The sequence below is a fragment of the Corvus kubaryi genome, unplaced genomic scaffold, assembly GCF_017639235.1.
Source record: "Corvus kubaryi isolate FWS band 111438036 unplaced genomic scaffold, C.kubaryi_AGA036_p1.0 37308, whole genome shotgun sequence".
NCBI lineage: Eukaryota > Metazoa > Chordata > Aves > Passeriformes > Corvidae > Corvus > Corvus kubaryi.
The window spans coordinates 12,155,662-12,181,022 of NW_024581096.1; the positions used below are offsets into that span (position 1 = coordinate 12,155,662).

General features: G+C 39.1%; 1 protein-coding gene across 13 annotated transcripts in view; it reads left to right on the top strand.

Moving 5' to 3' along the window:
* PRLR (prolactin receptor) overlaps nucleotides 1–25,361 on the top strand; it is a 155,295-nt gene that overhangs the window by 51,870 nt on the left and 78,064 nt on the right. For 2 of the 13 annotated variants that reach the window (XM_042028519.1, XM_042028525.1), the window contains exon 1: nucleotides 13,816–14,576. The exons of 9 other annotated variants lie outside the window; for them this stretch is intronic. The gene's annotated coding sequence lies outside the window, so the exon portion shown is untranslated. 2 more of the 13 variants (XM_042028520.1, XM_042028521.1) reach the window with 2 other exon arrangements.

Sequence of the window (25,361 nt, forward strand, 5' to 3'; positions counted from 1 at the left end):
TCAAGCTTTCCCAAGCTCAAGACACTACATGAGAAGCGACTAAAGTGGGACAATTTTGAAAATATAGAATGTGTCTCTAGTACTGTAAGAGCAGTAAGAGAAACAACAACAGAATTTTTGTTCTCTAGCAAGTGAAAAGGCCAAAGATGCGAATTATCTTTAATGAAAGAAGTCAATTTCTATGAGTTGCTGGATGCTGTTAATACCAAGCTGAAGAGCTAATGGTACTTTTAAATTCTGAAGGAGAGAAGTAAAACAACATAATCAACTACTTGACTATAAACATTACAAAGGGCACCAAGGAGATGAGTAACGTGACTGCATTGTCATAAACAAATTATGTCATCCCAGCTTTATTTCTTTCTCTAAGAGGACAGCAGGCCTTTGAGATAGAGACCATTAACTATTAAATACCTTTATTTAATAAAGCCTGTAGGGAATAGGTTGTATCCTTTTATGCTGTATGTCATGCCATTTTCATAGACCACCAGGGTAATTCGATCAGGATTAATTTATATTAGAGTAAAACCAAAACTAGTAGGAAAATCAGACCAGAGGTAGTTATCAATAGTTCAGCATCAAAAGTTTGTAACAACTGGAGTTCTATATGCATCTGTCCTCTATCCAGTACTATTCAGGATTTTTATTAACATCCTTAAACATTGACTTGAAATTAAAGAAATTAAAGAAAACTGGTGTGGTGGAGCTGCAAAGGTAGATAATACAGAATATATTTCAAAAATTGAAATTATGCTAGGAAAAAAAAGAGATGATATAAGAAGAAAGGGTGGAGACTTTCAAATTTATGTAGGAAAAAATAGCCACACAATAACAAGATGAGATACAACTAAATACCAATTCTGCAAAAGTAAAAGGGTCTCTAGACTACAGCAGCTCACAAGATGAGAGTGTTAAGCCTGTTGAATGCAGTTTGGTGTTTATCCCTTCAAGTATCTGGATATGAAATTCATTTCCACATTGAAACCCTACTTCGTTTGCAAAAGAAAGACTTTGTGTTTTGCCGTATGTTTCAGTTATTCTTTGCAGATAAGCATATTTTATCAGAGTTAGACATATGGCTGCTTCCTGGTTTACTAGAGAAAAACTACCTCTATTTGTGAGAAGGACAAGTATCATGTCACATATTAGGACGAGTATAGTTCTTGAGATGGGTATTTTTCCTTCAGCATTTACTCTTCAGCAATGCTAATGTCTAAATTGAAGTACTTAATCCATTTTTTGGAGTGTTTCGCTTGAAGAACAGATAGAATAATTTTGGAGAAACTGCGAGAAAGCAACAAGCTTTGCCAGAAATTCAGAGATATCTATGACAAGGGAAAAACTTGAAACGTTTGATCTTGAGAAGATAAGAGAGGAGGATGAGAGTGGAGGCATACGGTAACAATTGTCGCATATTTTAAAACTGTTGGATAAAGGAGCAGGTTGATCTGTTCCCTACCTCTGGTGCATAGAATAATAGGTCCAGTTCGCAGAACAGGCTATTTCTTTTATGGTAAAGTATTTAAAACCATCCGGCTTTTGCTGCATTACACAGTTAAACCCTCTGGGTTTACCACAATGGAGACTTCCTGTGATTCCTACCTTCCTTGTGCTATAACATTTAGATAATTTCTCTTTAGCACCTGTGCCATGGTGTCTTAATTTGAATTTATCTTCCTTTTATCTGTGATTGCCACCTCTGTCTCACAGCTTTCTGTTTCAGTGAGTTTCAGGGCAAAAGAATCTTCTATCACAAGCTGCTGGAAGTGCTCAATAAGATGGATTTTGAATAAACAGAATTTATTAGTTCTTGTATGCTGAGGCAGCCTTCCTTTCTGTCTCTTCAGAAAGTGTATTTACGTCTGTTGGTGCACTCCAAACTAATGTGCTCCTGCTTCACTGCTCTTTGTGCGTAAAATTCTTGTTTCCTAAGAATGTTTCTTCAACTTACCATTCAAATGACATCCTCCAAATGTAACTAACTGATGGTTGCATTGTTTCCATGCCAGATTCCATGGTTTCTTCATGATCTGGTTTGAACCATCAGGCCCCTACAGTAGCCAACTCTCAGATCTCTATGGTCTCTCTGGTATCCAGCCCAGACTTCAGAACAGTCCAGTACCTGATTCCCCAGATTTTTATCATAAAACAAAACTTCAGAAAAATTCCCATCAACTATATGAAATGTCTTGACTTGAAGCAGAAAATTAGGGAAATTTGAATTGAAGTAAAATGCAGCAAGAAGTGCTGTTGTCCACAGAAGTGCAGAGAGTTACACTTGCAATATTCTGAACATTTTGGTTACCTTAGACTATAAAAGAATACAAGTATCATGTAACTTTATTTTTCATGTTTTCTATGATCTCTTTGAATTTCAATACTCTGTAGCTTTGGTTTATTTCAAATTTTAATTTTCTCTGTGTTTACTCAGTATTCAGTTGTTTCAGTTAAAATTCTGTCCGGGGCATGATTGATGTTTTTTTGTTCAACAATGACTGTATTACTGTGCAAAAGTTGCAAACTACTAAATACTGATTGAAGCAAAAAGGTAGATATTGCATCACTTTTACTAAACTTGTGAATTGCAAAATTTGCTTTTAAGCAGACAAGGATTATGCAAGGAAACAAAGATACACAAAAGTAAATACATGCAAGGATCACTTATTAAAATAGAGCCCAAATATCAGGAATTTGCTGTAGGCATTGGTAGTACCACCAGTGTGCAAGTACCACCATCATTTGATGAAATTCATCCCCTTGTGACGCTCAAACACACAGTTGCACAAAAACAAGCTGAGCTTCACAGACCTCACACAATATGCTGGGAAAGTCCAGCAAGGCAGAATTACAGCCCAGTACTACCAGCATAAGAATGAGAGCTCCCACCAATTTTTGTCCATGCAGAAAGCTGAAGGATGAGACAGGCTATTAGTTTGTTTTCACATTCAGACAGAAGTACTCTTTAATAACTGCAGCTTAAGAAAGTTGGCAGTCTCCTAAAGGAACAAGATGAAGGCACCCACGCAAATTACTCTTGAGCAAAAGAAAGAGAGGCAGTTCAATGAAATACCAAATTGGCTAAATTGTGAGTTCTTCAATGAAATGAAGAACCTGACAAGTGACCTGAGAGTCACATAAAAGACAGAAAATAGGTGAAAGGCTAAATAGAAAATTAAGAGCATATGCATATACCTCCAACATAACAAGGTGCAGAATGATATACAGATAGGTTTTATTTTCTCTGACCCATTTTCTGAGAAGACAATTATCTACCAAAGCATTTCTATTAATGTAAATCCTCCATGTAAAAGTTGGTGGTTTTTTCTTGAAAATTGCATTAGAAGTACAAAATAATTCTCAGCAAGTACATTTCAAAGATTAATCAAAGGGTGGGGTTTAAAAGTATTTTTTGGTTAGTATGTTCTGATGTGTTTCACAAATGTTTTTCTTGTAATAAAAATTAATTATTATTAAACAAGTGTTCTACATGGACACCTCTAAATCATTCTAAACTATTTACTGAAAACCAGTATATTAAATAGTCACTTTCGACAATATGCAGAAAATGAGAAAACCATGAGGAGAAATTATGGGATTATGCCTTGGAACTGAACAGTGATTTAAAAGAACCTGAGAATATCAGCTTCACACTGTGCCTAATTGTGTAAAATTGAAAACTTTATTACACAGATTGGCTTTTTGCTTTAAGAAGCAAGATAAAAACTCAGCATTCTCAAAAAAGCTTGGTAGATGCTAATTTCCTCCCACAAGGTGACTTGTCCTTAGATCATCCATTTCAGAAGCATTTCCTGTCTCTTGTACATATGGGTAAGAGAAGGCAGCCGATTTCGTACATCAATAACTTCAATACTTTCACTTAATCATCCCCTGCTAATGAAGTGGAGTGCATATGTCAAATGCTGTGCATCAAATTGTAAAGGGTGCCGGGAACAGAATGCATTGCAGTCTTTCAAAACTACTGTAAGACTATGAACATAAAGCTGTGTTTTTTAACAAAGGAACAAACCTATCACAAAACCACCTTTGTGTCTTTGCCTCTGATTAGTGATCAGTGCATATCAGCAAATTAATAATAACAGAGTTTTGCTAAGAAGCCAGCATTTTAATTTTCCTTAACTAAAGTACCTTCTGCAGCAGATAAGCTCTTTACAAGGGATCTCACTTAGTTTTTTAAGAAAGCTTCTGATCTCACAATAATAAAAGATGATGTAGAGCTGGAAAAAACAACGTCATCTACTATAAACAGGTACTGAGGAGTGGAATTTGAGATGCCAAAATGTATTTGAAAGTGAGTGTTTCCCTACGTAATTACAATTTGTTTTCCTCTGCCATTTTGACGTACACAGAATGAAAATCTCTTCTCTTGTTTGTGCAACAGGCTTACTGAAATGGAGATCAGGCTATTAGACTGTTAGCTTTACTATGCTGAAGGGAGTAGCTATAAAAAAGGTTTTAAGAAGCAAGAGTTGTTCTCAAGACAAGAATCATTACTAAAAAATAATCGTATTTTGTAACAATAAACTACAATTGTAGAAATCTGAAGTTTGTGCATAATGATAAAACACTGCTTTAAATTTTTACCATCTGTTAAGCACCTAAATCCTGTCTAAGTCATGTGAGTTGGTCATATACTGCCACTTACTGTGTCTGAGCACCTGGGAATTATTCTTCTAGATCCTCATGCCCATTCGTGGAATGCTGTCAGCTGGACTCTAAACTAGGGCATCAGCTCCTGTAGCTCATCCAAATCCCAGCAAGGAGTGTGGCTGTCTGCTTTTCATCATCCTCATGTGTCAGTGCCTACCTTCTGTGCTGGACATTCTCCCAGCACACAGCTGTGCACACCCAAACATGTTCAGGAGTGTTTGTTCTGCAGAGCCAGACTCTTCTAAAAAGAGAACAACGAGAGCACACTGTGGTCATAAGTTACAACAAGGGAAATTTGGGTTGAAATAAGGAAAATTATTCAACAGACAGTGATTAAACTCTGAATTGGTTTAGCTAACGGGGCCATTGAAATCTCCATCTTCAAAATCCTCAAAGGCACCGCTCCCCACTGGATTATGAGGAATAGGAACTTGTCCTGAACATTCTTTTCCTAAGGTCAGAAGTTTGATTTCAGGTTTTATTTATTAGAGAAGCAGTACCTCAAATGGATTCTTAAATTAAGCAGAGCATGTTTGGCCTTAGGGAAATGTAGTAATCATTTAATTTGAAGAAACTGCTTTTTCTGCCCTTACAGTTTATTTTCTGTGCACTACATTTTCTTTAATTTTGTGATGGTAGTTCATTACCCTTTGCTAGGAATATCTCCGTGAGAAACAGCGTGAACAGACAAAATTAGCATTATTTTTTCTATTTGTTTCTAATTGAGGATGATTCATAAATAGTCTTATAAGTGTTTGTATTTTTAATGATTATGCCCAGATTTTTTTAAAGTCTTTATAGAGGTTTTTTTCAAATATGTAGTTCTATTGAAAAGGCCATTTATGTTATTCAGAAAGAGCAAGGCATGTACATTCAATAAAAATTCTTATTTTAGTTTAAAGAAAACAAAAATAAATAAATGAAATAAATAAATGAAATAAATAAAAAACAGCTGCTGTCCTTGCAGATAGGCAGACTTACTGGGCTATTAAAGATCAAGTACCAAGAAAACAAGCATAAGTTCTGCTTGTCAGAATTCTTAGAGTGTGCATTATACTATTAATTTGCATATGTTTTATTTTCAATTTTGCCTTCCATGGAAGTACTTCTGATTAGTGTGCTGTGTGCTGTATCTCACAGATGACCTGAGGAAATTATGTGAAGTTTCTGTTTTTCCAGTCCCCAGAATTTCTCTCTTCAGGTGGTATCATTGTGAAGTTCCACGTGTTGGTTCCTTCTTTTCAGTCTGTGGCTTGTAAGAAACTGTCGCAAACATTTCCATTGCTAGCTTTCTACTGTGTGGCTGCCTTTTTTCTCTTTGCAGAACTTAGTTCTTTGTGTTAGTGTACAGATAAAAAAGCTTCAAGTCAAAGTAGGGATACCCCACTGCTAAAACACTCTTCTGGTTTTGAAAGATGATAATAGAACAGCGTCAGTTAGAAGCATGGCTTATTCATTGTAACTATTTGTTTCTTGTTAACAAACTATCACATGCAGAACTGGATTGCGTCCTAGAGAGAAAAGTTGTTTTCTCTTGCACTTTTGCCCATGACTCACAGCGCAAAGGAAAAAAAAACCAACCTGAAACACAACAGAGAAAAGGAGAGCTAAGTAAAGATTAATTATTAGTAATTATGTCAGTATTAAACTGATAGTCTAGAATGCTTTTAATGTACTAATGGTCTTTATGTGGTTTCATCCAACTAAAAGATATCATTCTGATTAAAAGGCGAATCAGTGCCCCCAGATGATTCTGAGTAGCAATTGAATTATCTTGGTAGAAAATAATTAAGTGGAAAATTGCATAGTCTTGATGGGAGGGAACTATTTCAAAATTTCCTGTTTAGGACCCAGCTGGTTTTTTTCTCTAGTTTCTGAAAGATCAGGTAGTTAATGATGGCAAAGACATCTTCCTTCAGGTTATCTCCATGGATTAGGCTTAAGAACGTTCATGTTGGAGGAAAAGATGCCTCATACCTTCTGTTGTTGTAATTTCTTGATTTAAACTGTGTTAAATAAATACTATTAGAAAAGCAGTCATGCTGGGTCATATGAAAGGTCCATCACTGTCTCTTCTCCAACTGTGGCCAGTAAGAGTTACTTGAGGGAGTATGGCAAAACTTTACAGCTTTCTGGTTAATCTAAAGAATACTAAATAAGTGATGAAATACATTTTTCTACACAGTGATTATTCGAATGTTAAGTAAGAGAGCATGTAGTGGGTTCATCCTGGCTGCATGCCAGGTGCCCTCCAAAGCTGCTCTGTCAACTCCCCTCTTCAGCTTGACAAGGAGGAGATAATATGATGAAAAGCTCACGGTCGAGATAAGGACAGGGGCAGATCACTCAGTGATTATTATCGTGGGCAAAACAGACTCAACTTGTGGAAAATTAGTTTATTACCAATCAAATGAGAGAAGAATAAAGAGAAATAAAAGGAAATCTTAAAATGCTTTCCCCCAACAACTGTCATCTATCCAGGCTCCACTTCACTCCTAATTTCTCTTCTTCTTACCCCCAGCAGATCAGGGGCATGGAGAATGGGGGTTCTGGTGAGTTCATCACACGTTGTCTCTTCTGCTCCTTCCTCCTCACAGGAAGGACTCCTCACACTCTTCCCCTGCTCCAGTGTGAGGTCTCTCCCACGAGAGACAGTCCTCCACAAACCTCTCCAATATGAATCCCCTCCATGGGCTGCAGTTCTCCATGAACTGCTCCAGGTGGTTCCCTTCCATGGGCTACAGTCAGAAAGGCTGCTCCAACACAGGTCCCTTGTGGGCTCACAAGTCCTGCCAGCAAACCTGCTCCAGTGTGGGCTCCTCTCTCCATGGGCCACAGGTCCTGCTGGGAGCCTGCTCCAGCACAGGCTTCCCATGGGGTCACAGCCTCCTTCATGCATCCCCCTGCTCCAGTGTGGGGTCCTTCCCGGGCTGCAGGTGGATCTCTGCTCCCCTGTGGACCTCCAAGGGCTTCAGGAGCACAACTGCCTCACCATGGGCTGCATCAGGGGCTGCAGGGCAATCTCTGCTCCTGAACCTGGAGCAGCTCCTGCCCTTCCTCCTTCACTGACCTTGTGTCTGTAGAGCTGTTCTTCCCACACTCTCACTCCTCTCTTCAGCAGAGAAATTGCTTGTCAGTAATTTTTCCACCTTCTTAAATACGTTATCCCAGAGGCACTGCCACTGGCACTGTCACGGGTGGGCTCAGCCGTGGCCGGCATTAGATCCATCTTGGATCTGTCTGGGGCTGTCTCTGTTGGACATGGGGAAAGGTCCTGGCAACTGCTCACAGATGCCACCCCTGTAGCCCCCACCAGCAAACCCTTGCCGTGCAAAGGCGTACAACAGTATGATTCTTAAGGACCTTATAACGTGATTTTGAATAGCAATATATATTTTGGAAGAGAGTATTAATTTCTCTTTCATAATGGTATTAATACACTTACTGGAAAAAATTCTTAAGGAAGAGTTTTCTTCTAATATAGATACATCTCATAACTGAGTAGCCAGCCATTCTACTCTTAATTTGTTTATGCTTATGATTAAACGTCACTCAGAGGCACCGCCATCAGTGGCCATCAGTAGAATGGCATGCCATGTACATTAGGCCAGGTTCGTATCTGAATGGAGTCAAAAGGAGTATTATCATCATTGTATAATTCTGCTTCCTACATATTGCATACTTTATTGATTTAATATGTCCTCATCTACTACAATTTCTGATTGATTTAAGGAGCAAAAAACTCAACGGAGTTCTAATATTTTTGCATTCAAAGAGGATAAAATGTAAGAATATATGGCAGTATATAAAATATACTTTTGCAGCTAATGCTCATAAGGCAATCGTGTAAGTTAGCAACTTGGTATCATTTGTGTTTAGTGTCTTTTAAAAAGCTGTATCTGCCCTACAAAAATGGATGAGACCATTTCCTAGAATATATTAAGAGATGAATCAGTTTGAAATATAAATAACTAGGAGACAAGTCCTCTGAAAGCCTGTTTTTGTAACCACCTCTTTTACTATTTGTCTTTTTGGACAATATGAGATTCTGTGGGACATAACTGTGCTAATTAGATGTAGGTTTTTGTGGAAATGCGTCCTGGTTTAGAAATGCAAATAGGCTTTCTGTAACAGTACAAATATCCAGTAAGAAATGGCTTGTTGTATGATAGTGTAACTTCACTTACAGATCAGAGAAAGGAAAACATTTAAACTCTGAAAAGGTTGGCTGGTTTCTCATTTAACTACCAATACAGAGAGACCTTGTTATTGGATAAATACTACTCTGTGTTCATAGCATAACTGTTTATCAGTTACATCTCAGGTTGTTAACCCAGTATTTGTGTATATATATATCTCACATCAACCAAGCTGTTGTGATACAGAAATTGTTTTGGTTATAATTTAAGCAAAAATTTCAGTCAGGATGAAAGTTACAGTTATTTAATGAATGTTCTTACAAGAAGAAAATGTATTTCTAGAAAATAAATAGGGTTCATGGTTTTTCTCCTCCTCTGTGTGATTAAATTGGTCAGTGAGAACTTTTGGCACAGACACATAAGAAATAATGAATTTAAATACAAGTAGAGGATGCAGTCTGCATTTCTTCCACTATGTTCCAATTTTGTTTTGATAATAACCATAATTAAACTATGTGCCAGCTGCGAGAGAATGAGACACTCAGTGAAGGCGTCCATGAAAGCTATGGGTTTGTTACAAATCCACAATTAAAGGAAATAGGAACATTTCATTAATTTCTTTAGGAAGTAGTCAAGTGATCAAGCGTGGTTTAATAAAGGAGAAAGTTGTCACATTCTACAGTAATCCCAGCCTAGATAAGAGTTATCTGTATTAACATATAAACTCAACTGAATGCGCCAGCCTTGTACACAAGAATTTACAGACATTTATAGGGCAAGGGATACAAGGCTGAATTAGCAAATGTTAATTTCGTATACAGTCTATACCAAAAAAAAATTTTCGAACTATTTTGTATGTATATTGGAACTCATAAGACAAGGATGATTCCTGAAGAGCAGCTCTCAGTGATGGCAGCTATATTCCTTATAGTTATGTAAATTCCAGAGATGTGCTTAACATTACTTTTTATTTCAAAACAAAAGTAAACAGATAGAGATAACTTCTGTAAAACTAGAAGACTTGGTTAATTCATTTGTTCATTAATTCATTCAGGTCTTATAAAATTTTCAGTTTTCTTCAGCACAGTTAGAGGTAGCTTTGAATATCCCTCACCTACTAGGAGACCCATTTTCTCCATTATACCAACACAGATCACAAGTTGCACTGGCTACAGGCTTGAGCAAGTGTGGTAGTAGATGGAATATTTTTCACTAGTTGATGGACAACTTTTACACAAGATGTGTTCTCACTCCTGGCAGAAATCCTGCATGCCACGGTTGCATGGCAGGCTCACCCAGAGAGTGCCAGGTCCTTCAGGACCAAGCAGTCTCCCTTCCTTTGCTTCTGTCAGCCTCTGCATTGCCACCCTCAGTCACACACTCTGATCTTGAAGCTTGCCGTGGCTGCCTGCCTCCTGGAGCCATGCCTGCTTGCCAGTGTGGTCCATGCAGACGGAGGTCACACTGACTGAGATCTTTCTGGGGGCATCTGCTGCATGTTAGTGTAAAGATCACCAGCCTGATGGTGATCTTTTACCTGAGGGTAAAAGGACTGGGGATTTCTGCAGCAAATGGCAGTCTCGCACATCCAAAGAAAAGGAGTGCAAGAATAAAGTACCGTAAGTGGAGACTGCTGTGGAGGGCTGGGGAAGGGTTACAGTGTCACACAGCCCTGGCTGCTACAGTGGTTGTGTTTGTCTGTAAGAGGCACAAAGGATATGTGGAGAAGAGTCATAAACATAATGACTGGAAATGTGGTACATGTTAAGAATAGAATTTGGAAATAAACCGCATCAGTGAATTGTGACCATGACCAAAACTACAGGAACAAGGAAGGAGTATATTTCTGATAACACGGAATACATGCAGAGTGTCCTGGACTTGCTGGCCCACGAGCACATATGGGTGAGCAAGAACTTTACAGGTGTATGGGTGAGCAAGAACTTTACAGGTGCCAGCCATTGTTAGGCCTTTCTCAGACAGCATTAGCTACAGCTGTGTCGAAAGGATGATCGCCACGTTCTAAGGACATCCTGGTCCTGCAGGTCCTTGCTGTACTTCTTGGGTGAACTTTCTGTGTGATGAAAGGGGCAGGACTTTAGAGGCACACTGCTCATGTGAGGGGAATTGAGCAGCCATGGCACCTGCCATGTGTTCTCTTATGTAACAAATGTCCTGAAAGTAAATTTTGTCTTTCTCTAAGGACACATCAGATGTTTTGGTGGCTGCTTCTTCAGAGGAGGTCATTGTAGAGAAAACAGACAGCAGCAGAAAAAATACTGTTCTCTCTGTAGTTCCATAGCTTCTTATTTTGTTTCTTAGAGTATTTCTACATTTTAAAATAGAGAGTTGCCCTGTTTTCCTGTTTGATTTCCTCTCCTGCCTTTTATTTTTTTTTCTTCTTGAATTAGTGGGAGGGTGAGGAATGGCGGGGGCAAACTGCCACAACTTCTCAACAGTGACTCTCCAAGGAAGGCTGGGCATTTTTGATAGATAAGGGCTGTGGGAGAGATAAAATCAAGACTGCAGTCTTCTCTCTGTACTCCTCTGAAGTACATGCCCCTCACTACCTGCATGCTCCTTTTTGCTCTTTTCCCAACTGTAAAGTCCTTTCCTTATTGATTCCTTTGACTGGATCTTCCAGGTTTTATCTTCTTTCCTGCCTTTCTCCCAGTCCTACGTGCTTCCTTTTCTGCCTAGATGTCAGAAGTCTGATGGAGCTCCTATGCAGAGTAACTTCAGGTTAGTGCAGTTGTATTGATACGAGTGTCGTTATATTCAAAACAAAGTTAGGCCCTTGCACTTTAATTTACTAAATCTTGCTTTCCATAAATGATCTGTTGGTGTTAAGGACTGTTTTTTAGAATGTAGTAGGTTATTTTAACACATTCCAAGCCTACAAACTCTTCTCAATGAATCATTCTCTAGAAATGAAATTATTATGCTTCTAGATCAGCCACAGAGGAATCTTTCTCTCTTGATGATAGGGCAGGTTAAAATCCTGAACTAAACCGGATTTCTGAAGTTGATACACCAGTTACATGAGATGGGATGAGTCAAGCTGATAATCTCCTCAGAGACTGGCTGAGATCTATTCCAGAAGTAGCTGTGCTTTTTTATACCCTACTGAAAATCTGCTTCAATTTTTCATACTTTAGTGGTCAGTATCCTTGTAGTTTACTGTCTGGTTTTATGTGTGTTCTGTTTCTACCTGTTGTTTTTGCTCCAGAATTGTTCGTTAGCCTAACTGCTCTTCACTTGTCCAGTGTTTACTCTCTTTTGTATTTATAGACATAGATTACCTTTATAGGGACACGTAAGTGCCTGTTCCATTTTCTGCCTCAACCTTTATTTTGCCACACTAACCCAGCCAAGTTCTGTCAATCATCTTTTAATAGATAGGCTTTAGAGCCTTTACATCATCCTGGTGACCTTTCTTTTCTTTTGTCCTAATTTGAAAGAATCTTTCTTGAATGTAGGTGAGCTGTCTTCTGTGCATAAGAGATTTTACTACTACCTTAAAATATTCTCCTTAATCCAGTGCTCCTAGGATCAGAGTTGCCTTTTCTTGGCAGTATTCCACCAGAGGCTGAGTGTGCTTGTATTGACTTGCCTGACTGGCTTAAATCTTGCTAGTAGTGTAGCCACAGGCACACAGTGTTCATTAAAAGCTGAAAAAGCTAATTCAAAATCATGGGGAAATATTTAAGAGCTATCTCACGGACCTCTCCCTGCTGCCACAGTTACTAGGGCTGCATTACGTCAGCTGGCTATAAACTGGATAGTGCAGGTATAAATGTCTAAAGTTATCATTTTTACAGATCCCAGTGATAGTTCTTCACTATTACCCCTCATCTTTCACTGCTGATCTGTTAGTGATTTAGTTTTTGTTCTCTTTTCCCAATCATCCAGACTCTGGGGCTATAAAGCCTGTTTTGATTAGGGCCAAAACTGTACATGCAGACCTTAACAATACATACTTCTCTTACAGAAATTAACATTGTGATGGTGTGAACAGTACTGCTTGGTTCACCTTCATTTTGGAAGTTTCCTTCCTAGGCAAATCTTAGCTTTCTCATCCCTTCTTCCATGTTTTGATCTCCTTGTGTTTAGCAGAGTCAAGCAGATACAGAAATAAGAGAACTGGGCACAGCCTGCTACAAGGCTGGTTAAATACATACTGGGTTCTATCTTGTGTTCCTTTTCTTATTTTTGAGGTGATAGCATCTGTTCAAGCACACATTCCATATTTATCAGGAGCAATTTTATCCCTTTCAACACAGAGAGTCACTGGTAGAATTTGTTCAGAGATGGCTGAATGCTATGGGCATGTGCTGAATCTTCTCTGCCAGCTATACATTCTGTTCCCCTGCATGCTGTCCCTAGCATTTGTTTGATCTCAGAGTGAGCCTGTTCAGAAATTTACAAATAATAATAAAAAAAAAAGAGAATTGTCTTCCAGTACCAGCTGAGCTCCCTAACCTGTCTTAACACGGAGTCAAATGGGTAACACAGCACACATGGTGGGAGCAATGCAGGCAGAGGTGCAGTCTGACACTGATCCTCTGAACAGCAGCTGGTACTTAGCACAGCCAAACCACACTGAAGGAGCACACCCGAAGTTTTGTGATTTCTGTGTGGATAGATCACAAGGCACATACTCCTTACCTGAAAGTGTTTTTCAAGAAACACAAATGTTTGACGCTGTTCCTATGATTACTGTTTTGAATAGTCTGTGGACTGTCCGTTTGGTCACAAGATGTGAGCAATGCTGACCTGGATTGGAGAGACTTGTCTCTAGTAACAACTTAGCATCTGCATGCCTGAAATCTCGCTTTGTTATGAAAAAGAGCCTTCTTGCTCAGTCTATTTCATTAAAAGAATCTTCACTATACATGCATACATTTAATTTTATATTCAGTTCACTGTCTTGAATACAGAGAAGATAAAAATGTGATTCAGTTGAAAACATTAATAAGAATATGTAAAAATGTTTTTACTTAAGTAGAGATAGATGACTAGTGAATAGTTATGTTAGTAAAATTCACAGCCTCATTGCATAATGTGAAACTCTCTTCAAGTCACAGGAAATACCTCTCAAAATTACCAAAAAAAACCCCTTTTTTCTTTCCTTCTGTTTAATCAGCTTTTTGATGTAAAGCCAGCACCTTTCACTCCATTGTAAATGGTTTTTCTGTTTTTCTAGAATATAAAACATGGGCTACTGGTACACAAAAACTATTATGGGTGCAGTTTATGTTGAAGGGGTATTAGATTTCCCTTGGAAAAAAAAAATAATGGGCAATAAGCATTCAAAAGGAGCCACAACAACCTGTAGAGTATGTAGCTGATGCTTCCAATTATTCTTTTTCTGCTGCAGCATTCCTACACTCCAGAGCACACCTCTCACCTTTATAGCCATCACAATCCAAACATTGCTTGCACTGAAGAGAATCACTGTTTTGCCTGAAGCAAGGAACATAAGTGTTGCAAAACTGACTCCTCCTCTAATGGGGTGAGCATGTACAAGTACACAGAGTTGTATTTCTCCCAGAGCTGCCAGGCTGAATATTTTGCAGTCAGAGCTCTAAAGCTTACAGGCTTTTTCTTTGTTTATCTTTCTTTTGGGTCTTTCCCCTTCTTTCTTTCTGGATTTTTTCCTTTTTTAAATATATGAGAAACTCCTTGAAATGCTGGATTTTCAAGTCCTTTTTCAGGAAGCATTCATAAGCTGGCATGGGTCAACATACATTTCATTACCAGGCAAAAGTAAGTACTGCAGTAAAATCTGTTCCTACTGTATGTGTACCTTACTATAAAGGGTTTGGTGTTGTATGAAGGACAAAGTAGACTGTAGTTCTGTTAGCAGAAATTAAAAACTTACAGAAATAGGTAAAACTAGGTCAGCTTAATATGGTATGCTAAATATCATGTGGCTCACAGTCAGAGAAAGAAAAAAAGCATTTTTACTTGTAAGTCAGTGATCTTTTGAAATACTGAAATAAGCTGTGGACACAGGGATGCCACTCCTTCTGTATGTTTTTTTGTAAGTGACAGTTGGCCTGTGTTTATTATTTTGAAGCAGTTTTAAGCCACTTGGTAGTACTAATCTTATTATATTACTGCTTTATATCATTTGCGTTCACTAAATATACGTTATTTTTGTTTTTCATTAATGTAAATATCCTCCTGGAACTCTCATAACTGCCATCATATTTTCCACTATCTCATGTTCCCTAGCTATTATTTTTTTCAACCTGTGTTACCTTCTCCTGTGTCTGCACATACATTCACTAGTTATCAGATTCTGCTTTGTGTTATTATCTTCAGAATGTGTTGTAGTGGCATGGATTGGGAGGGAAAGGCTGAGGGGAAATGGATCTCAAAAAGAAGAGAGAGAAAGGCTGGTAAATGATGTAGCAAGGAATAAAGAAAACAATGTGCTTTGATCCAAAAAGCATTTTTTAGCCAATTTTGCATGCATTTTATTGAAACGCTGTACCGTCAACATCTGTAATATTTTCACTGTTCCAGCAGTCACCTGGGAATTCATTAGTACCCTGGGAATGAATACAGTTTCCCTTGCTATGAGTTCCCTCTAGAGAGCGCAGCAGCCTGCGAGACAGTTGTGCGGATTCTGTGTCTGTGTTCCCGGCGTAAGACTTCAGCTGCGGAAATGCTGTGCTGCAGCTCTCAGTCTTTTCCTCTTTTGAGAGTTGGCTTGCTTTTGTTGAGCTGCACTACGCGCTCCCACAAGGCAGGCAGATGGATTGCCCAGGCAGCGAGCAAGTTTAGCAACAAGTAATGCTCGAACGCCTGTGTACGAAAAGCAGCCATTTACCATACGCACATTTCGCAGCTCCAGGCACCCACAGCGAGTCTGCAGCGTGAATGCACGTCAGGCTCCTGTGACAAAGTGCAGCCTAGTCAAAGTCCTGCACAAGGACTAACCTAAATCCCTACTGTGGCTTGGAGCACGCAGACCATGGAGGGAAACAAAATCTGGAGAAATACAGTTATCATAAAGCGAACAAGGAGCAAAAAACTGGTGGGTAATCCTAGTATTTTTGTTGTTGTTGTTAAAATTGACCTGGAAATCTGCCAGACTAAATTTTTATGTCTAAGATGTGGTGCTTTGAAATGGCAGGTTTTCCAGTGGACTCAACTGAGTAGGATAGTTCAGTCTCAGAATTTTCCTCTTTATTTTTCAGAAGGGCTTTAAAGTTTTTAAGCTATTTCCATTGTTCTATCATTTTTTATTGCTCAGCAAAATATACTCTTTTAATGTGTCAAGTGTTCACGGCTCCAGCTGCAATTACCACCCACAGCAAGTGAAGCTCAGCTATCAGAAACAGGGTGCTTGGGAACAAAGGGGGCTTTTGAAAGCTCTGGCCTTCGTTTAGAGATTGTGGAAGTTTGACTTCCACACATTCCTTATGGCAGTGAAGCAAATGGAGTTCGGCCACTTAATTCAGCTATATCACAATTTGAGTTGAAACCTTTATTCTCCCAGGTGGTTTTCTTCTCCAGAATCAGACACAGGTTAATTGCAGACTCAAAGAACTAGAAATGCTTTGTTCCTACTGCCTCTTTTGTTTGTCTTGTTTGAAACTAATATTCTGGTCTTTCCAGACACTCAAATTTACAAGCTCCGAGTTTTATATATGTACCTGCATGTACATATCAATACACTTTTTATTCTTCAGGCAGGATTTTTTAGGGTGTTGTCACAAACTCTTGCTATGTAATACCCTTCTTTCGAAGTTCTACTCCTCCCTGAAAACCTTAGTTTTCTATGGTTTCAGCACCACTTTTGGTTCCCATTTATTTCTTCAGTACAGCTCCCTTTCAGAGAGGTTGTAGGGTTGCTTCACAAGGTAAGATCAAAGGGCTGCTCAATCTATACCTCAAGTTTTTGGTTGTACTCATAAATTGGACTAATCTAATTCTCTAATAACTTCACTTACAAAGACTTCCTGATTGAACTTTTCGTGATTGTTCTACAGTTTGGGGGAGATGCATTGTTTGGTCTCCACTCTTGTTTATCTGTGCTTGCTATCACATTTCTCCTCAGCCTAGCTCTGAATTTAAAATCTCTGATCACATGAGTGTATACTTAGGTTGCATAGACTTAGTTCATTTGAGGCTGATCTTAACCCTTTTGAAGAACCAACCCATGTTATTTTAATATAATTTATTCATTGGTCAGCTGTAGCTGTACCTATTCTGCAATCTTCACTCTCACTGTGGATCAATTTAATTAAACATTATGAAGTCAAGGTTGCAGGTTTTTTTACAAGCTAAATGATGAGAGAAGGATGGTTTCTATTGTCTTTCCTATCTTTTATATTGCCTGGTCTCACTGAAGAGGTGATGACCTCGTTCTGAGACCTTGCTAAATTTATCTATCACAGATAGATACAGGTTGGTAATGGTTCTATTTAACATGAATTTTAATCGTAAAAACTTACTTGTTAAAAAACTTTCATACCCAATACATTATATTTACAGCCACTTTTTAGGCCTAAAACTTTATAGCTTCCAGTAGAGCCACTGGTAATTCCCCTCCTTGCACCATGTGCCTGCCAAGTGCAGCTGTGGCTCTGCCTGACCCTTCCTTTACTGCATGTACCCCATACCTAGCAGCAGCATATGACCAAGAAAGCAGAGTTGTTTTCTTTTCCTGCCCCACTCTAAATTAGTGAATTAAAAATAAGGAAAGAATGAACGTTCAAAATAAACATTAAAATATCTTTGCTGCTTAGAATTGCATTTAGGTTGAGTCCTCTTGCCATTGTATATAGGTTAGAGTATCATTATGATCCCTTTAGATTTACAGGTAATTATCTCTGAAAAGATCCCATTCAGCATATTTGTTCCATCTGGCATAATTTATTTTCCTTGTCTTGAGAAATTTTCTAATCTCCTGAATTTCAAACCCCTTACAACCTCAGGTAACCCGAGATTTTTGGCATGGCAGTTCTCTTTCCAAATTCATTGTTCCCTCAGGGCAAAGTCATTCCATATTAACAGTACTTTTAAATTGTCACATTTCCACTTCTGGTGAACGTGTGATCCATAACATTCCCTGTGAGCAAGCATGGACTGGTTCATAAAAAGAGTCAATAAACTTGGCAATGATAATTTCTGAAAACTTTCAGACCTCTAACTGGAGCAAGAACAATCAGGACTAATCCTGATATAAAAACAGAGGGTTTAGAATTCACAACAGATCATCTGTTTGATGAATAGCACATTTTGGATGCTGCTGTATGGTGTGACCCTTTTTTCTTGGACAAAACAGGAGATGGTCTTTGGAAAAGCAAAGATGACTTGTAGCCAAATCTACATCTGCTCTCAACCTCATCCAAAAATTGGATTGCTGCTGTTGCTGTTTCTTCACCCCTAAACATTTGCTGGTAAATCATGAGAGTTCAAGAAAGCCAATCCAAAAGGAGTAGGCTTTTCGTTCGGAAGATTCCTTTTACTTAATCATGATACAAAGAGAAAATAAAGAACAATTCGCTTCAGTGATTATAGGGCAAATTCCACCTACCTTTGGAAAGGTAGGTGGATCATGGTTTTGTGAATACAGAATAAAAATAGGAAAAAATAGAAGGTATGTACTTTAAGTTAAGAATAAAGATTAGTCTTTAAAACATCAATATATAAATTACTTATTTAGATGGAAGTGTTAACTAAATTACCTTGTTTAACTAAACTACTAAGCTACCAGGTTCAGTGGTAAAGTCTGGTCATCTGAAGTTAGGATCCTCATGTGGCCCCTTTGTTTTAAGTAATAATACAAAGTATTTTTGTTTAGACAAGGTAATTGGGTATGATCATCCTATTTTGTCTTAATATAAAGAAGACAAAAAATAGTTTCTTGTCTGTTTGTCACTCAAGGTATGTCTTCTAATCTTCTCTTCCAGAAAAGCCCTACCTCACATGACTTGTATCATCTCTTTATCCTAATCATCATATATCTGCTTAGTCTAAGTAATGCCAAATTACCCCAAACTCCCTGTAATTGTTACTGTTGTATGTTAAAATAGTATTCATACAGAAGTTCACTCTCTAATTATCATTATATACTGTTTCCTAGTTATTTTATGTCTAGCCTCTCTTCATTCCTCGTTTGAGTGACAGCAATGTAGATTTCTATTGTGATTTAGAAAAATGAGGAGAAGATGAGAAAAGGCTACAGCCAAGGGAGATGTCATTGGTCACAGTTAAAGAACAACTTTGGGGCCAGATGGTGCAGGCTCCATTCCTCCAACTCCCGCTGGAAAACCTGACCCTCAAAAGTCTCATGACCTTTGTCACTAGAAGCCCTTACCCCTGTTCCAGCCATGTGACCCACTTAGCCCAAAAATGTATCCGATCCATGAGGTCTCAGAAGTCCCCCCTTTGTCCACAGGAGTCACCATTTTGTCATGGTCATGGGCATACCCCATGTGATCTCTAAACCCCCTGTACTTGCTGAAAACCTTGCCTTTTTCTTTGCCACAGAAGTATGTTAAAGACCCCCACACATACACACACCTATAGACATTTTTGTGTGTTTACAAAGACAGAAGTGGAAGTGTATGAAGTGTATAAATGTATGTTTATACATAGTTATACTTCTTCATACTATACAACGATTTTATTAATAAAGTGTGTGTATAAAATGTTTAGTAAAAGATAGTGAAATTAAGTGAAAATTTAATGGGAGTAGAAAGAAAACAAAATAAAAGGAAAGTACAGTTAAATGGTGTGGGAATATGTCAAAGGGAGTGGGGGGGCCATGAAAAGATCTGACTATGCATTGGGCGAAGGGGTGAGCATGTGAAGCTGTCCAGGAGGCTGTCACCCAGCCCCAGGTCATCCAAACAACAGACCAGACCTGTGAATCTGACCAAGACGCCCTCTTCACCTACCTTCAAACCAACCAGGTCACTTTGTGGGGTTGTCCTGCAGCTTTGTCCTATTCTAGAAAATATAGTTAATATTACTTACTAGAGTTGAAGGCCAGAAGGAAAAAATAACTTCATGGGAGCATGTTTGTAGGGACACCTATATCCCAAAATGTTTTCCTAAAAAGACCATGTACATTGGAGGTGGTTGGGCTGGGATTATGAAAACAAAAGTTTGTGTAAGGGGAGATGAGGCAACTCTTTTCTACATCTCAGTGTTCCAACAGCTACTTGTAATACCATGACAGGGATTATGCTCTGTATATTCCCTTATCCTTACGTTGATGTGGGGTTCATAGCACTTTCTGAAAACACAGTCCTGGCTGAATACGCAAAGACACAATTTTTCTGTGAATTGTTTTTGTTCCTGCTTAGAACCACAGTATTTAAAAAAAAAAATAAACCAGCCAAAAATCCCAGCTTTGAAAGAAATGAAATGGTAACAATGGGAAACCGGTCACCATCACCCCAGTGATCAATTAATAAATAAAGTTACATTGAACGTGACTGAAATGTTGCCTAATGTTTGTTTCTCTGTGGGCATGTAGTAGTGGCATGTTAATAGACCGCAGCTTCTGTTAAAAGGCATCTTCTGTGCTCCTGGGGAACTGGGAAGCTTTGGGAGTTTAAGGCCCTTTTCTGCAACAAGCAATACTGTTGATCGGAACAAAAACAGGTGGCCTCACGTCATGTAAATCAAGACTCGGGATATACATAAGGCTGTGAAAAAGTCTTTTAGAAGTAACAGGTATTTGTGGCCTATTCTAAGCACAATAATGACAGCATTAAGTTCGTTTTAATGGTGGTGAACATATTATCCAAGTGTGCCTGGACTGTGTGTCTGAAAGGCAGAATGGGTTCTCAAGTAGCTGAAGTTTTAAAACCATTTTTCCTGCCCCAGTAATTACAGACCAAGCAGGGAATGGATGTTCTTAAATCAGCCTTCACACAAGCTGTTAAATTAAAATAATTTTCATGTCTTTGTTACTAGTAATGAAGTAGATGCCTCTGTCACAGATTGCTTTAACAGGGTGCTCCAAACCAAGACATGGAGATGTTTTACAGCACACAGTTACCATTTGCTACATTGATATGTTACTGGAGTTTATAATAAAGAACAACAACCACAGCTTCTTCGTTACTGTCAGAGCCGGACCTGTATGTGAAACCTTCCGGCTGTGCAAGGAATTGGAAAACTATGTCTGGTAATTGGTGTAAAATTAGACTAAATATACTGCCACTCAGAAAGGAAGACCATTAGGATGTTTAGGACAAAAGAAAGATTTTACAGTGTTTATGAACAGATGTTCACAGGTATTAGTTGAAAATGTGAGAAAGGGTCAGATGTACTGTTTAACAGGCTACACCAAGGTATCAAGTCACATTCTATTCCAATGAGCTTTAAAAAGTGAACACTACTGAGGGCAAAATTTAAAAGTTTCTAGCGGTAAAAAGATGAGGGAAGAAACAGCTGTTTGTAAAGGGGTGTTGCTTGCCCTAGAAATTTAACAGCTGGATAAAAGTCTCTCAAGTCCATGATGTTTAGCAGTTGGAGCCAGAGTGGGAGAAAAAGAAGGATGGTAAACCACAGTTTTTACATCATGCTCCCCAACAAAGCTTGCACCGAAATACCCCACAAAACACCAGTTTGAACTTTACCAAACAGCCATTCAAAGCCCCTGGAAGCTGTCAGACCAGTGGGAGGTGTGGTTAGCAGAAATACAATACCCAGACAGCTGGAATAATATTAATAGTGCTGCTGGGTAAGACATGGCATTATTCTTTGTGGCAAGTCCATTATTCATCCATATGCATATTGCTGGAATTTATAAGCACTTACTGGCTCCAACAACAGAACTATAACTGTTGACCAGCCTTGGACCTGGTCTTCAGTCCTGCAATTAGGAAAACAAAGCTTAAAATGGATGAAAATTCTTGTACTTTTTCTACAGCTGGAAAACTAGCAAGTTTTTTGGAAACAACTTCTGAGGTTGCCAGTGACAGTTTCCTTTTTCATTGACATGCCTGGAAGGTTTTTATCTCCATCTACCTCTACACAAAACATTGTTGAATACCAGCTGGTTTGAGATTTATTAGTCCCATTCTTATGCTGAGTTCTGGAAAAAGGTAATACCAGTGAGCACATTGCAACAACACAGTACAAACTGGATTATGTGCTATTGAACCAACCTCATATTGATAGAGAAAGCCCTGAAATAAATACAGATGAAAGCAAGCATGTTGTATTTCACAGTGGAAAGGAGGTTGTGAATTTTATCTGTTGACCTGAAAGGTTCTGGTATTTCAACAAAGCCACCAAATAGTAAAGAATAAGTAGTAAAGGGAGTAATAAAATAATTAAAAGGACCCCTCCTTGTACATTAATTATTAGACATCCCAAGTGGAGTGGAAGCTGGATTCTACAGCCTCTTTTCAAAAGTGATACGATTTTTCTCAAAGAGTTTGGGAATTATTAAGCCACATGTTAAAAGCATGTCTAGAAACATGGCCAGAGATGTGATCAGATATGTCTCCAAAGCAGTTGTGGCCACACTGAACTCTGGCAGAGCAGAAGGTCTCTAGGGTTGTTGAGAGACACGTCACAGCCCCAAAGGGCTGTCCTTTCTCAAATCCTCAAAAGAAAAGCATGGGTAGTGCTCTGTATTCCAGCCACCAGAGGAAGTAAAAGCTGTAACTACTGACTTCAGAGTATGGTTTCATTTGCACCTTAATCTGGGCAGAGGGACCTCTTTAATAATTTAAATAATTGGATCTGAACAGGTAAAAATTAGGGGTTTAATACTACAGAAGAGGAACAGGAGTCAATACTGTCATCCTGCTGTGCAAAAAGTAAATACCATGCCAGGATTTACAAATGGGAGTGTGGTTTGCGTTGTGAAAAATGTTTATCTTATTCCCGTCAATATTTTCAAGGCCTCAGCTACAATACTTTGTATTTCAGCGGCACAGTGCTTCAGAAAAGATAGACGGGGAGTCAGCAGCAGAGTAAGAAGATTTAGAGAGCTGGAGAATGTGGTACATGAGAAAATTCATCAAGACTGTTACATCTAAATAAGAGAAGATATATTTGAAGTGTTCAAAGTAGTGTCTCAGCTCTGCAGTGAAATGGCAGCAGTTTGCGTTTTTTTTGCTTTTGGGCTGCAAAAGAAGTGCTTGGATTAAGTTGTAGCAGGCAAGATATAGAACAGATATTAAGATCATTTTATTAACAAAGGTACTAAATCAGTAGTCTACATTGCCTAAGGAGGTTTCAAAATTCCCCTAGTTGGAAGTTTTTAAGAATAGATTAAGCAAATCTAAGGTATTATATTGCCATTGTTGAACTCTTCTTGGAGCTCTTGGGGTCTAGATGACCTCCTGAAACCTCTTCTAGTCTGAATTACTGGGAAGCTTTTATGCATGAAATTATGAGGTTTCACATTCTCTGGAAACAGAAATATATCTCTGATGTTTGTACAGTGCCCAGCAAAGCAATTAGACCTAGAGAGTCTGGTCATCATAGAAACTGTACAGTAATAATGATGTCTAATTAGCATGCTGTGTTGAAGTGTAACTGTAAAACTGTGATTCCCTGTGCTATCAGTGATGTGGTGGCTTGACCTTGACTGGCTGCCAGGTGCCCACCTAAGCCATGCTGTCACTCCCCTCCTCAGCGGGGCAGGGGAGAGAAAATAGCAGAAGGCTCATGGGTCAAGACAAGGACAGGGAGAGAATCAGTCATCAATTACCATCACAAGCACTTTGGGTAAATTAATTTATTGCTTAATATCACAAGAGTAGAGAAATAAGAATAATAATGAGAAAACAAATCTAAAAGAAAACATCTCCCTATTCCATTCTACTTCTTAGGCTCAACTCCACTCTTTATTTCTCCGTCTTCCCCCAAGCTATACAGGGGACCTGGGATGGAGGTTGTGGTCAGCTGATCATGCATTTTCTCTGCTGCTCCTTCCTCCCCATGCTCTTTGTCTGCTCCAGCAAGGGGTCCCTCCCACGGGAGACAGTCTTCCATGTATTTCTCCAGTGTGAGTACTTCCCACGGGTTGCGGCTCTCCACAAACTGCTCCATTTTGGGTCCCCTCCACAGAGTACAGTCCCTCAGGAAGGCTGCACCAGTGGGGGCCCCTTGTGGGGTCACAAGTCCTGCCAGCAAACCTGCTCCTCTCTCCACAGGCCACAGGTCCTGCCAGGAGCCTGCTTCAGCCCAGGCTTCCCATGGGGTCACAGCCTCCTTTGATGGCATCCCCTGCTCCAGTGTGGGGTCCTCCAGGGGCTGCAGGGGCAGCTGCCTCACCATCCACCTCCTTCACTGACCTTGGTGCAGAGCTGTTGCTCTCACACATTCTCATTCCTCTCTCTGGCTGGAGGCGCTGGGGTTTTTGTTCTGTCTTTATAAATCCATTTTCCCAGAGGTGCTACTGCCGTCACTGATCCTGGCACTCAGCTGTGGCCAGGACCGGGTCCATCCTGGATCCATCTGGTATTGGCTCTGTAGGACATGGGGAAAGCTCCTGGCAGTTGCTCACAGAGCACCCCCTGTAGCCACTCTGCTACCAAACCCTTGCCACACAAACCCAGTACAACCATATTTCAGAATTACCTGGCATCATTCAAATTATCTTGGCTGGTTTGAGCTTTATTGGAAACTCTGGCAGTGACTAGTATAGGTAAAAATCATTTTTTGGAACTAGTACATTATCTATACTAGAAGTCAACCATGATAACCTTTAGCTTATAATTTTAATATGTTCTTGTCACAGTAGTCACAAACGAAATTTAAGTCTAGAATGGTTGTAATCTGTATCATACTTGTGGGGCCTTTAGTGTTTCCTTTCAGAGTGCTGAGAAGGAGGTACTCAGCTCATCTGATTGGTGATAGTGTATCCTATTAAACTCAGGGAGCTCATGATGTCCAATCTGTTGTGAAATGCCTTCATTAAAATGAATTTTTTTAGGCACTCTTTTAGACTCTTAACTAGAAAGAATGTATTAAGTATAGCCTTTAGTGCCACTGCCTCTGCTAATGCCAGTTACTGGAAGCCATAGCCCAGAAGAAATTACAACAAGGCTAACAAATGCTTTATGCTGAAGAACTTCAAAAACTTTGCGAACCAGAGCAGTTTAGAGCAGACAGCAGATGGAAGTGGGAAGCTATTTACAGTACACAGTGATGTTACACAACAGTTTTTGGAAGAAAATGTGGAAAAGAATCTTTCGTTAACTAAAATTGTAAGGGGAATTGGCTACATTATACAACACTAAAAACCAGCATATATTAGCCCCTGTGGATGGTTATATTAATGCAGTAATACTAATTTAAATGCTCAAGCTAATTGATTCAGAACTATATGGTTTATATGTGAATGGCACTGATACTGGCAGAAACATTTTATGTTTCAGACACAAAAAATCTGAATATTATTTCACAGCAGCAGTGTAACCCAGAGGTGCAGCTGATGAAGTAAAGAGGTGCTTTTAAAGCAGATGGTGTTTTATGACACTCAGGTCTTTTGAAAGCATCACCTGACCCCATAAAAAGCATGAAGGGGATAGTGCAGCTATTGAATTAGTGTGT